We start from the raw sequence: 13534 nt of genomic DNA on the forward strand, positions 1-13534 counted from the left end.
CTTGCCGTTCTTCACTACTCACCCATATACTTTCCACGGTGGAGCATTATTCCTTTACTACTGCTACATGCATACGGACTGCTTTCTCCTATCCTGCCATATACCTCGAGTAGTATTATGTCAGAGGAAAGTGCATTCTTGCACTGCACCGACCCGTGCGCGTGTATGCCAGAAAGTCACCCTCATGCAGGACACGAACACTATCGCACTTCCGAATCTAGAAAATCAGTGGCATTACATCTCTTGGCTCTGTCTTTAGTAAAATGGCTTTCGTAAAATGAATCCTACTAAATTCTGTATTATCCAATTGAAATAAGTGTATTGCATTCTATAATTTTAGACCATTTTACAAAACAAATTTCACATGAAAAATGTTACATAGTTTACGCAGCCCTTTTGGGAAAGGAGCAGATTGCACACGTACTTATGTACTTATATATCAACAAATAATTGAACAATGTTTGAGATTAAATTTGGTTTGTTGAAAATGTAGAGATGAAAGCAAATGCAGTTCTCCCGGTGCATGGATGATGGTTGTGTAGTCAGTTGCATTCAATGTAATCGGATTTTCACATCGTTTGTGTTGAGGTGAAGTTGGTGTGAGTGTGATTCGCAGGAAAGAGGCGGAGGCAGGATGAGAATACAAGATTTCAGTCGTCGTTACTTACAGCACAGCTCCTCTCCAACTGCTACAACTACATACGAACCATGCACCAGCATCACCCTGCCAAAACAAGGCCAATGTGCTAAACTGAAGTCACAAGAGACTGCAAGTTGTGAATGAGGAGACCTTTAGTGCAATTCTACGGTTGTTGGACGGACGGACAGAGAAGAGGATAAAATGCTCCCATACACTTCTGCATGTACACAACTTGTTCTTTCCCATCGTCACTGGGTCTTGTCCCATTTAACGAGTCATTACACGCACCTTTGCACACTCCTCGTTGGTTTCGCAGTGATGGCGAAAAACCCGTGTGTTACAATCTATATCCAATTTATTTTCGATAATATTCATTAAAAATCAATAAAAAAAGAACCTACGCCTGGGCAATTAGCAGTCCTAACTTGCAGCCGTAATAAGTTGCAGGCTATGCTCCTCATGTCTTATCCTTTCTCTGTGGAAGATGGGCATGCAGCTTAGAAAGTAATCTAGCAAGGAGGACGACGAGGATCTCATTCATATCACAAAATGCAGAAGACCCTTCTCCAATGAAGGGAGGACTCAACCATTACTGGCCGAAGCCGGCCTCATGCAGTCCACCAAGCTAAACCAAAATCATGTTCCACACCACTATCAGAAATCCCGAAAACTGGATTTTCATTCGGGTCTAAAATTCTACCCAAAACATCGCATCTTTCCAACCCCTCTTCTTCTCTCCTACTCCATCATGCCACGTTGTGCTCGCTCTTTAATAATAATTCTGTTATGATGCTACGACGGGTCTTTGCGGCACTAACGCTGGATTCTTAGCATGAGACGATTTTAGGGTAAATAGTTTACCAGAATTTTTTACCAAAACCTAGTAAAACCCAACCAAATAAAATTGCTTTTAAACACTAAATAAATACTTTGCTCCTCTCTAATTTTCGTTTCACCCCGATTTTTGCGATTTCTCCCCGTTCGTCATATTGTTCATGCAGGATCTCGGGAACAACAATGCCCGAGGAAAGAGAGAGAAGAGTCAGTGCCGTTGTTCTTAGAGAGGATTCCAGGATTTCGTGTGGAGTTTTTGCCGTAATAAGACTGGTGAATTCAGAGCTTGAAAGTGCATTCATTCCCGTATTCCGTACTCTTGCACTCCAAGTTTTGTGCTGCTGGGGAGTAGTGAGTGAGTAGGACTTGGGCTGGTTGGGTTGCCGTGCTCTCAGTCATCATCCATCCTTCCTCCCATTCATTCACAGTCACACTCTCGGAGAGAGAACACACCGAGGACGACCACACACCACCACCTTTCTCCAGTTTTCTCTTGGTTGGACCTTTTCCACATTTGTGTATTTTCAGTCCAATGTGATTTACCTCTAATCTTACCTAGTATCTAGTCTAGTGGTCCGAGTACCTTAGCAATTAAGAGCAACCACCATCTAGTCAAACCACTGTCTCAATTCGTCCGTTTAACTACAAAAATACAAAAAACTTTTACATACAACCCACTCCACCACGCACAAGTCATTCGGAGTTAGGATGTAAGCATCGTGGTGGGTTTGTATTTGGGCGTGTGTAATTTAGGGAGGCTGACACCACTGGTTTTTTTTTGCAGACGCGTTCTTGGAGAAAACACGTCTAGTAGCCACACATACATAAATACACACATACACACACACTTTACTGTTTATTGTCCTGGATGGGATGCAAATGACAAGCGAACTTCGTACTACTAGATATTTCAAGTGAGAGAAGATAGGATCCAGTTATTTGTTGGCTTCACTATTAAATGAAACTCTACTACAACGACTAAAAAAATACACCAACTTGTACAGAGAAAACAACTCAAGGCATTACATTCAGTATGAACCCAACTCCTACACACGGTCTACCTCAAGACACGACAGAAACACTTGATTTCCTGAAACACGTTGACAAACAAAAATAAGTTCATACAAATTACAACAAGTCTGAGACGTGAGACTTTGAGAAACTTTTAAAACTATTCTATCTTGTAACGGAAGTCAAAAAAAGAAGACAAAATACAACATAATAACTCTAGTCAAATCCCAGTCAGGAATTGTTGCCGTACTTAAAATACTACTACTTTTTGTCGTGTTTTATATATAAACTGCCTTAAATTTTGAATTGTATTTCCTTTTTGGGATAATAATAATAATAATAAATAATAAATAATAATAACGAAGACGAGAAGATTTACAATCCCAAATATTTATATATAAATATATCTCTGAGCCCAAGCCCGTGCTGCTGCAGTTCTCTCTCAAGGAGTGAGGCAAGGTGAGTCACTGGTTTTTTATTGTTTTTTATGTGTCTCCTCTAAAAAAATTTATTTATTACGATTTGATTCTGCTCTATTATTACTATTTTTCTCTTTTTATTTAATTAAAGTCCGAGAGTTGTAATAAAGTGGAAGTGTATGTCCACAATTTTAAGCCTGATTATTGCTCCTGAAGCCATTATCTCACTACGACTTCAATTGATGATAGAGATGTTGTGTTCTCGAGCTGTACTAGAATATGACTTGTGTTTGTGTATGTGCAGAATCTGTGTGCAGTTGTGACACCGTCCTGGAAATTACTTTCACCTCCTGTGGCTGGCTGGCTCTTTCTTTCTCATTTCAACAAATTCACTCGTCTGACTCGTCGGATCGGGTGAGATTTCTTCAACACAAAAACAGACCGACGACAATCTGATCCTGTATTGCAAATAATAATAATAACAATAATATAACGGCGACAACAACGACGACGACGACCTCGTCGCCCTCCTCCCACCACCAAAGCCACCCTCTCCATGTTTTTGTTATTAAGGAGAGCAGCAGACTATGTAGACAGGAAGAAGTAGTACACACTGCCCCAATTCATTTTCATTCTCGACGGAGGAGTAACATTGGGTGGACGCTTTGTGATTGAGAAAGTGTTTTAAAAATCGGGAGAAAACTGAGAGTTGAAAGTGTTTTATTTGGTGGTGGTTTGGCTGTCTAGAGACGAAAGTGGAGTTGATTTGATGTTGAGTATGAGTGGTTGTGGGCAAGTGTTTGTTGAGGACAAGGGACACTTTGAACGTCGTCTTGAAGCAGGCCACTTACACCGGCTTGTGACTCTTTGGCCTCTCAAGCACCACCACTGTTGTCGAGGTGAGTCAACATTTTACTAAATTGCCCTTATTCACCCAAAAGAAAGAGCTAAGGCGAGAGCACACACGGCGACGTGGCGGACAACAAAGGCCAGCCATTCGGTGTGCCGTATCCTATTTTCCTCTGGTGAAAGCAGCTCGGCTTACATTTAACTTTCTCAGGTTTCGTTAAAATGATCAGATTCAGATACAATTCTAGCGTATCCAATAAAAAATTCTAAATTTATCCGGAAATAAAATTGTCAACAACGAGGGAACTAGAGACCTTGTTGTGACAGTAGAATAACTGCGTACGGGGAAATTGATACAGTTGAGATAACTAGCAATTAATTGATTGAATTGAAAAATTAAAACTTCAATCCAATTCAATTAAGAGTGGTTTTGCGTATAGTATAGAGTTGTTCAGCAAATGGCGAATTTAAAAATTCAACAAAACACTGAGCCGACAATAATTCTACCTTTCACTTTAATTTTTTATGAACCCTAAATTATCACCTAGTTAAAAAAACTATAGTGAAATTCCCCCTTTATTATTGTCTATGTATGTATTTTTGTAACACTCATGGCACGATTTATCCAACATAAAGTCTCGCTGAATTGCTCGTAAAAAATTTCAATTACAGTTATTAAAAACTTTTCAAGACTTTATAGAATCGAAACAATTTTCTACTTTCCAACAAAACTATTTAAGCTGCTGGTCGGTAGTTTACGAATAAGAAAGAAATAAGCGTTTTAATCTCACTGACAAAAGGGAAAAAAGAGAATAAGGAGAAAAAAAGTTTCATTCTTCTTCGTCAAGTGAAATGGATAACCTTCCGACTTTAATTCTAATACTTTGTTGTTGTTGAGACGACTGGTTTGACAATTTGATAATTTTTAGTTAGTCCTCAACTTTTGAGCTCAAGCAATTTTGTATTTATTAAAAAAGTTGAAAAGTCTGCCCGCAACTTGTGAGTGAGTAAGTGTGCGATACTTTTTTTGCCTTTTAGAGAGGCACAACATTGGAAGAAATAAGTACGTACATTCTACTTTTTTTCAAGTGAGCAATTCATTGGCGAAACCCATTTATTTTCATTCTGTTCCTCCTTTATGGCAGAGTATTATGTGTCTCTCTTTACATAAACGGACAAATCGAACTAATCGCACAACAGTGAGTTGGTTGTCGGGTTTAAATTAAATTTGATATGGATGTATGCATGTCGTTGGACAGTGAATGTGTCGTGTGGGTCGTGTACATTGTGGTTCCAAGGTGGAGAAACACAAATTCAAACACAAGAACATTCACTATTGAAAACCACGCTATTTACACACTGTTTGTTACTACGTGGCTTTGGCGTGTTGTTTGTTGTTTAAATTTGAACGAGGGGAACTACCAACAACTCTGTCTCCGAGTGTACACACTTCTTTTCTTTCCCCGCTTTCTCCCCGTTTACTTACGCTACTGGTCGTACATATTAGGTTTCATTTTAAGTTTGATCGCATTTTGAGCAATTTATGCTTATTTGATTTCACATGCAAAAAAGCATATTAAAAATGGATGAGCACGTGAATGCCTTCATAACGTAGAGTTACGAGTTTACAACGTGGCGGTGGTGGAACATGTTTACGTAAGAAACAAGCCAACGGGATCCGTTGTACGGACAGATGAATGGAAAGAGTTTACGGTTTCGGAGAAGAAGAAATCGGCGGAGGCCAGATTCATGACCTAGGTTACGGAAAGCCACAGCCAGAGGAGAGAGAGAGAGAGAGAGAGAGAGTAATAGTGACGGAGGGAGTGAAGGAGCTGTTGGGAGTTGAAAGTTTGAAGAGGCGATTTAACCCGTTCCTTCCCACTACAGAAGAGCTCATGCATATTTTATTCGCAAACTCCCCTCAACTCCCACTACTACACCCGGCTACACACCACTCCATCACGGATAACATCACCAACTACAGCTCTTTTAAACACTTTAAACTCTTTGTGCTGCTTTCACTCACTTCAATCCAGTGCTCTGAGCCTCGTAGGACTGGTGAGGTTCAATGGTTCAAATGGCCCGACACTTCAGAGAGAATCCTGGATTTAACTGGTGGCATTTGGCTCTTTCTTTCTCTCTCTTTCTTCATCCACTGCTTTCTCCCGTGGTGCTGGTCGGTCGACCGGTATGAGTAAATACACTCGCCGACTCTCCTCAAAGGGATCAGTCTACCATGTGTACCTACTGCTCAACCTATTTACATTTTTGTTTGGATTTCAACCGTTCATTCATGATATCAATCTGAGGCTCGTAGGTAACTGCATCTGTACGATGGTGATATAGTAGGAAATCCTGCAAACGCACTTGTAGCCAACCACCACGTGGGGGTGACGGTGACGGGAGTAGTAGTACCAGTCGTAGTGCATTCCTCTGATCTTTGTGGTGGTAGTAAAGTACAGTGCGGCGGCATGAATAGTGGATGACGTTGAGTCCTACTGATAGTTGCACTTCTTTCGGTGAGGAAAGCACCGGTCGTGATGTTGGTAGTTTTGCGGTTTGCTCTCACTCTTCTTCTTCCACTTCTTACATAACACATGGAAGAGGACGAAGAAAGAATCGTGCTTGGTGCCATGTTTTTACTTTGGACGCTTTATGTACTCCTTGCCTAACACTTCTTTGCTTGCATAGCTCCTTGACCTTGAGAGACTTTAGATTGACGGAGACTTTGACTCTTCTCCTCCCGCTTTTTACACATTCATCCATCCCGACTCCTCAGGTAGCGAGGTATGTATGCGTATTGAGACAGGTCGGCTGAATCAAGTGAGTGTTGGGACTAGATGATCAAGCCACGTACATATTATTGCCTTGCTTTCTTTCATGAATGAATTCTTGCCTGGTTGGTTGAGCAGGACGTGACTATAGGCGACGACTACGACTGTATCGCTTGATTCCGCATAGTGCATCTAAATATAACAGCGTTATAAGTACATGCACATTTATCCATACGGAAGTACAGGCAGTACACGAGTACCAAGTTTTAGCCAGGCTTACGAAACGTTGTACATACACAAATAAAAATATGACGCATGCATAATTGAGAGTCACCTCTGCCACTACTTTAGTGAAAACTAAATGCTTCGTCCACATGAAGGCACCTTATCTCAAAATTGGTCTCTATTGATTTCTACATTACATTATTTGTGATTATGCATGCAGTTAATGTGAGTCTGTTCTCTGGCTCAAAACGAACAAAAAATTAATAACAACTCGCAATCAGCTCGACTCAAACAAGTCCAACAAAAATAGGACTTGTACACAATAATATTTAATAAGCCAGTTAAATTCGCATGACCAGATGGGCAAGTTTAATTTGAGGTGGAGGAGAGGAGCGAGTTAAATGAGAGATAGGAGAGAGAGGAAAGAGATAAATCAGCAGTATACATATTCGTTCGTGTTGATTCTGGGCGCAGAGGAGGAAAATATTAAAATGCTTTTTGTGGAAGAGAGAGACTCAGTTGCTTCCCGTAGTTAAATTGGAAAGTGAACTGAGAGTGAGTGAGTGAATGGATTGGTTGGTGGATGAGAGAGATTGATTAAAAAATCGATGCGTTGGTTTAGTTTAGTTTGGCTGAGGTGCTTGCTTGCTGCTGGATGGCTCGTGCTGCTGCTGCTGGTGACTGTATGGGTGGAGAAAGAAGGGAAAGAGACACAGTTTTAGTCAGAGAATAAGAGAGAGAGAGAATGTAGTTAGCAGTCTCGGACGAGTTTATTGCCCATATCTAATATCACATCGTAGCATTGGCTCTCTCTCTCTCTATCTCTCTCACCTTGTCTGCTTTATCCTTCCTGCCGTGCAACCCAAACTCACTAAATATCTCGCAAACCCTCCTTCTATCCAGAGAATCATTGTAGCAGCGTATGGATGGATCAAAACCTGCTTCCATGCAGGTTGAGAGAGGAGATAATGAAAATGCAAAATCAGACATACATATCTGCGCATTTTCCAATCAAAACCATGTTACGGGCAAATGTGTTGCATTTATTACGTGACCAGAGCAGAGCAGAGTTTGAGCTCGGTTATCTTTGATAAAATAAATTTACGAAATTAATAAATGTATGTAAATATACGTGTATGTACATATTTTGTACGCATGGTAGATCGACATACATACAGGAAGAGGTTGAAGGATGTCGTCAATTTTCGAGAGAAAAAAAGGTGGTTAAATGGAATTGTTATTAAGAGAAACTTGTTATAACATCTGTCATTGTCACTCAAGGATTATTGCCAGCGTTTCTTTGTAACTCGTATCTGCAGGCTGCGCCCTTAACATCGCGTGGAATCCACCCATTCTCGGAATTTAAACAAAATATGAAAATTCAAAAATGAGCGAAGGGATTGAAGATATATTATTCATTCTCGTATTATTTTATACATTAAATTTATGAATAGCGAGAATCAGAGAATGGTTTGGTTGATGCCGAGGCAGACCCAACGCAACATAATAATTATCCTGGCTCAAACTCGTCCCTCGTCTGCATGAGGCCGCAGTTCAACTTCTATACGCCTAGTTTGGGTTCATTGTTGTCTAATTGTATCCGTCTCTCTGGCGTGGCATGGAGAGAGAGAAATAGAAAAATGTAAATAATGATTTATACAAAATCCGAAATGTTGGAATACGAAAAATAAACAAAAAATCAGGCCATATTCTGAATATTCGGTTCAATTTCCCTACTATTTCGCCTAAACAGGGCATTGCTTGGCAGGGGATGGGTGACGACGACCCTTTTTGGGTACTGAGAATTTGGATATGCATGACAGCTAAAACTTTGGAACATTCACTTGGTTCGACGTTTGTAAAAGTTTCACTGATTCCACGCATTTTGATTCTTGTAAGTTTTTTCGAGAATGAAATGTTTCCACGATTTTTGACATTTAAACCGTGGATAATGGAGTATATCATGGGAATAACTTTTCTACCAACGTGCATACTTATTACGTACACAAACGTACACGTCTTTTGCTTCCAAGCATGCAAAGTAGCGTTGGAAATTACCGAGTGTGAACTGTGTGGACAGACCCCACAGCTCGTGTCCAATGGAAGTGAAAACTTTTATGATTTGTGAACAAAACTGGAAACTCGTGGGTTTGGTTGAACATCGATCGATCCGAGTTTTCCCCTCAAATGCATATTTATGATCCAAATTTGTGAAATTTAAGTTCAGGTGTGGTTCAGTTGGTTCGATTCTCCATCCAACTACTACCAAACTCTTCTCATCTTTTGCTCACTCTTCTTCCTCTGTTTACAACCACCATTCAGCCGACCGAGTAAATGACTCGTGCCACGTTCAGCGTGTTCTTCCCAAATTCGAAGGGTAGGCAGGTGTGCGGGGCTCCTCTCGCTCGCTCTCCTATTTATTCAGGATTCGTTTCTTCTTCCAGTTTTTTGAGTTTTTAAGGTTTTATATTCACAATTTTTTTCCTACAAAAGGCATCCCAGAGTTTTGAGGCCGATTTGAATGAAATATGAAGAGTTTTAACGCAGAGTTTCCCTCTTTGCTGTGACCAGCCAGTTGGGCACTCGCTTTTTAACGATGGATGGATGGATTCAAACTGGGTTCATCCTCTAAAAAAACTTTTTATCCTTTGTCACTGGTGCGACAATAATTTGATGGACCGCTTGTCGAATTTTGACCCAAACTACTCTGGCCATACACTAAACTCGCTCTCTTTCACTTATCAATTTATCATTATTTGGCCATTAAAGACAAAACTTTTTTACTTTGTCAGTTTCTCCCAAGTTAGCGAATGCTCAAAGTTAAGTAGTGGATTGGAAGAGAGATAGAAAAGAAAAGAAATAAAAGATTCGTCATCCCAAAAAGCCAAAAGATGATTTTAGCCAACTCAAGCCAAACAAAGGTCATCTTAAAGCCAAAGTCCAGTCCGGTTCTGTAAAGATGAGACAGACAGACATACACACACACACAAATAACTTTCCTCCTTGAGATACATCTTAACCGGTCCTCAATATAAAATAAATGCATGACTTATCTCGTCTAAGAGATGAAACACTTTCCCCGTCTCCCACAGCACGTAAATTAATAAAGAAAGGAGGAGGTTATAGAGCAGACGAGTCGTGAATATGTGTGCTTTGCTGCCCAGTAAGTGAAGAAACAGACGGGGAAAAAGAGAACACATGAACAACGAATACGCTAAAAAATTCATTAAACTCGTTCCTCAAATCAGCACCAAATCAAAATAACAACCTTACCGCATCATCATAATATGCACAGTGGTCATCTTCATCGTTCGCGGAGTGAGTGGCCATATCTATTTCTGTATCCATGCTGTAGATTTATTTATGTGGCATCAGGGTTGAAAGTGGTGAGGCGAAGATGAGAGTTTGAAGTGGGGAGAATGGTTGGTGGAGGTGAAGAAATTTGGGGAAAATCAATTGGCTCTTTTCATTGGCAAAATGACAAAAAATGTTATGAGAATTTCATCCAGCAGAAGCAAGAAAGAAGAGACCACCGACACCGTGGCAGGATGGAAGAAATAAGCACACACACATACACACACACATGTAAGAAGAAGAAGACTTGCTTTACTTCAAGTGAGTGCAGACAGAGTGGCGCATGACTTTCTCTCACAAACTCACAGACTGAAGGATGATGATGAGAAAGCTAAAACTAAAACTATGAAACTATGAACTATAAAGTATGAACATGAGCATGGGTCCAACACCCGTCATGTTCTCCCTCCTTTCACCAAACATTTCTTATTTATTTTCGGATTCCATGTATTCTCAGTGCTCACGACCCTCAACTCGACGGAAAAAGATGCCAGAGAGACGGTCGAATCAGTCGTGAGATTAAAGTGATCGTCAAAAAAATAGCAGCAGCAGCTTGTCCAAAGTATGTTCAAAATTAAAAGAAGGTCTAAACATTTAAAGCCATTCCGTACATTTTGGTGGAATGGGGCGACACAATTTGTGACCACTCCCATCACTTTCCTCACATTGCCAGCAATCTTCCAATCTCCCGTTTTTTCACGAATGACGAATATTTCTGTTTTTCTGTCGATTCATTCCAGTTCCTGGAAGTTTGTGGGATTGGATTGGATCTTTGTCTTGTCTTCCAGTTGGGGATTAGGGTCGAGGGAAGAAATCGAGATGAGGAGAAAATTTTATTTTGTTTTATTCCGACCAACTCTTATCTTCACTTTTCTCTTTTGTTACACATTGACTCGACTCAACCAACTCTGCTCCGGGCTCGGACTACGACATTGATGGAATTATAAATACCAAGAGAAATATTTCAAATAATAGTTTAATCGCATGAGAGAAAATGTTCAAGTTTTTAATTTAAATTCTACAAGTTTTTTTGTAAGTATCTACTTTAACAAAAAAGTCACATTATCCAATCCATCGATCCAACTAGGACGTAAGATTGATTTAAATGCAAAGTGAAAGCAAATATTATTTTTTTGAGAAGAATTGAGATTTTTTAAGGCCTTTGCATTCATTCACGGGTGGTAGACTGTAGAATATTTTCTCGATTAATGCTCTTTCATAAGCCTGAGCAGATTGTTAAATGTTGTACATTCAGCCATGTACCTGGATCCACACTTGGAAATAATCGATGTGTTTTATGTTGAAAGAGAGTCCAGCAGGTAAACAATACCGTGACTAATCCCATACTGCGCTCCATTTGATGACTGCTGCTGCTGCTGGAAGAGTTATTGCATAAAAATTTGAAAGACTCAAACTTGAATACGTTTTGTTGCTAGTATGAAATTGTTAACTTGTTTGTTCGATATTTCTAATGTTGATGAGGCCGCGTTTTCGTTATGTCATAAATTTACTGCCAGTCTACGACAGGATCGAGCGAAATACAACTTCACAGGAATTTTCGCTGTTTCTACTTTTAATAAATTTCCCCCATATTTTCCACCACCAGCAGCTTTCGTGATTCCTCTGCGTCTTTCTCGTGTTATATTTTCTCCACAAGATAGATACACGATAAATTTATCACGTGAACTGTGAGTAAGGTGCCTTTCTCTTGTGTAAGAAGGTGGGTGGTTGGTTGGTTGGTGGTGAGACATAAAATAACAAAGCAGAGTTATGTCGCAAGAAGAAGAGTTGAGAATTTTTATGTCAAAGTTTTCCAAATTACAACCACACATATCAATAAAATTATGCTGAAATTTAATCCGCAGTAGTAAATCTTAATTTTGCTCCACCTTGTGCGGCACCAACCACGAGCGAACGGCAGCCCTTCAACAGTTCTGGTTTATGAGATAACTTTTTAAAATATGAATATGAACACTGCGAGTTAAGCAGACCTAAAATAAAATGTTAAAATGGGCAAAGTTTCACAAATTTCATAGTTTTGGAACAACTTTCAAGTTTCACCCTGAGTTAGGCATAGAGGGCATGTTACACAGTTGCTGTGCGCATATACTCGTGCATACAGTTTGGAGAAAGGAGGAGATATATCTATAAAGTAAAATTAATAAAATCGTACCTTCTTCTTTCACCCGGAGGGCCGTTATCCCGACAAAGTCATTTAATCAGGTTGTCCTTCATCGTTGAAGATGAGGCTATAGACTAATATTCTTAATTCTGTCTCCCACCAAAGCACTGCAGCTTTACGTCTTTTTAGCAAATTTTTTATAGCTTGATGCCCTAGGAATCTGTACTGGTTGTTGCGACCACACTTGAAATCGTGGTATGGACAGTGGTCGTCACCTATGATATGGTGCCCTTAATAACGACGATCCCCTTTCATAAGTGTAAAATATATTCAGCCTGATAAGAATTTTATTTCATAATAATAATCGGAAGGATCATATGTTTAAGATCTAACATGTGTAGACACCGAGCTAAAGTCAAAAGTCTTGACATAATTTAAACATATTGAAGAACAATATGTAGAAACATTGACTATCTAAAATTTACGACAAAAGCAGACTTCTCCCAATTATATTGAGGACTTAATATGATTTTATTACTGATGGGGAAAAGGTACTGGAACATACAGGTCCACGCTAATAATGTGAGCAAAGCCATAAAAATAGTAAAGAAAATTTGTAGTCAGAAGGAAATATTTATTTACAAGTTTTAATAGGATAAGCATTTTGCGGAGAATCCTTGCAAGTAAGAGCACTTGTAAAGATTCCGACTTTCAAATTTAAATATAAACGTTATTGCCTCATGTGACTTATAATTTCAGTCAGACTGAAGAAAGGATCCAATGTCGACAATTCACCTTTCCACATTTTCGTAATATTTTACTTAATAATTCGTACCCACAGACATACGTTTTTTTCTCTTACACAATTATAAATAACAGCGCAATATAATACGTACGAGATTGAAATCTTTTATAATTTGCCGAAATCGTATCTGCGAGACTCATAGTTTAGAAAACAAACCATGAAACTTGAATGAAAACGTATTTGAATAAATCATTTTCTTAAATTAAAATATTTCTGGATGCATGAAAATACAAGGCGTGACTTTTGCTGGGTCGACTCTTGTGTTTGAACAATATTATAGTTTTTGTCACAATCACCCTGCAAATCTCCAGGGCACTCTGCATTGTAAAAGTGAAGCCTGTAAAAAGCTATAAAGTGGTGCAAAATAGTGTAAAGCGCATAAAACTGTGGAGAGAGGAAGTGAATGTTTGGCATAGGTTGGAAAAGAGAGAGAGAGAGAGAGGGAAAAAAGGCCTCTGTTTCTTTCTGCATGGCTTACACTCCACACAGAGCAGTTGGCAT

At 39.5% G+C, this 13534-nt stretch overlaps 1 protein-coding gene across 1 annotated transcript in view; it reads left to right on the plus strand.

The window, feature by feature from the left end:
* Nucleotides 1-1825: 1825 nt before the first annotated feature.
* Nucleotides 1826-13534, plus strand: part of LOC118436025 — a 29008-nt gene continuing 17299 nt past the window's right edge. Inside the window, exons 1-2 of the mRNA XM_035852857.1 lie at nt 1826-2944; nt 3209-3803. The gene's annotated coding sequence lies outside the window, so the exon portion shown is untranslated. The remainder of the gene's footprint in view (nt 2945-3208; nt 3804-13534) is intronic.

The sequence above is a fragment of the Folsomia candida genome, unplaced genomic scaffold, assembly GCF_002217175.1.
Source record: "Folsomia candida strain VU population unplaced genomic scaffold, ASM221717v1 Fcan01_Sc006, whole genome shotgun sequence".
Lineage (NCBI taxonomy): Eukaryota > Metazoa > Arthropoda > Collembola > Entomobryomorpha > Isotomidae > Folsomia > Folsomia candida.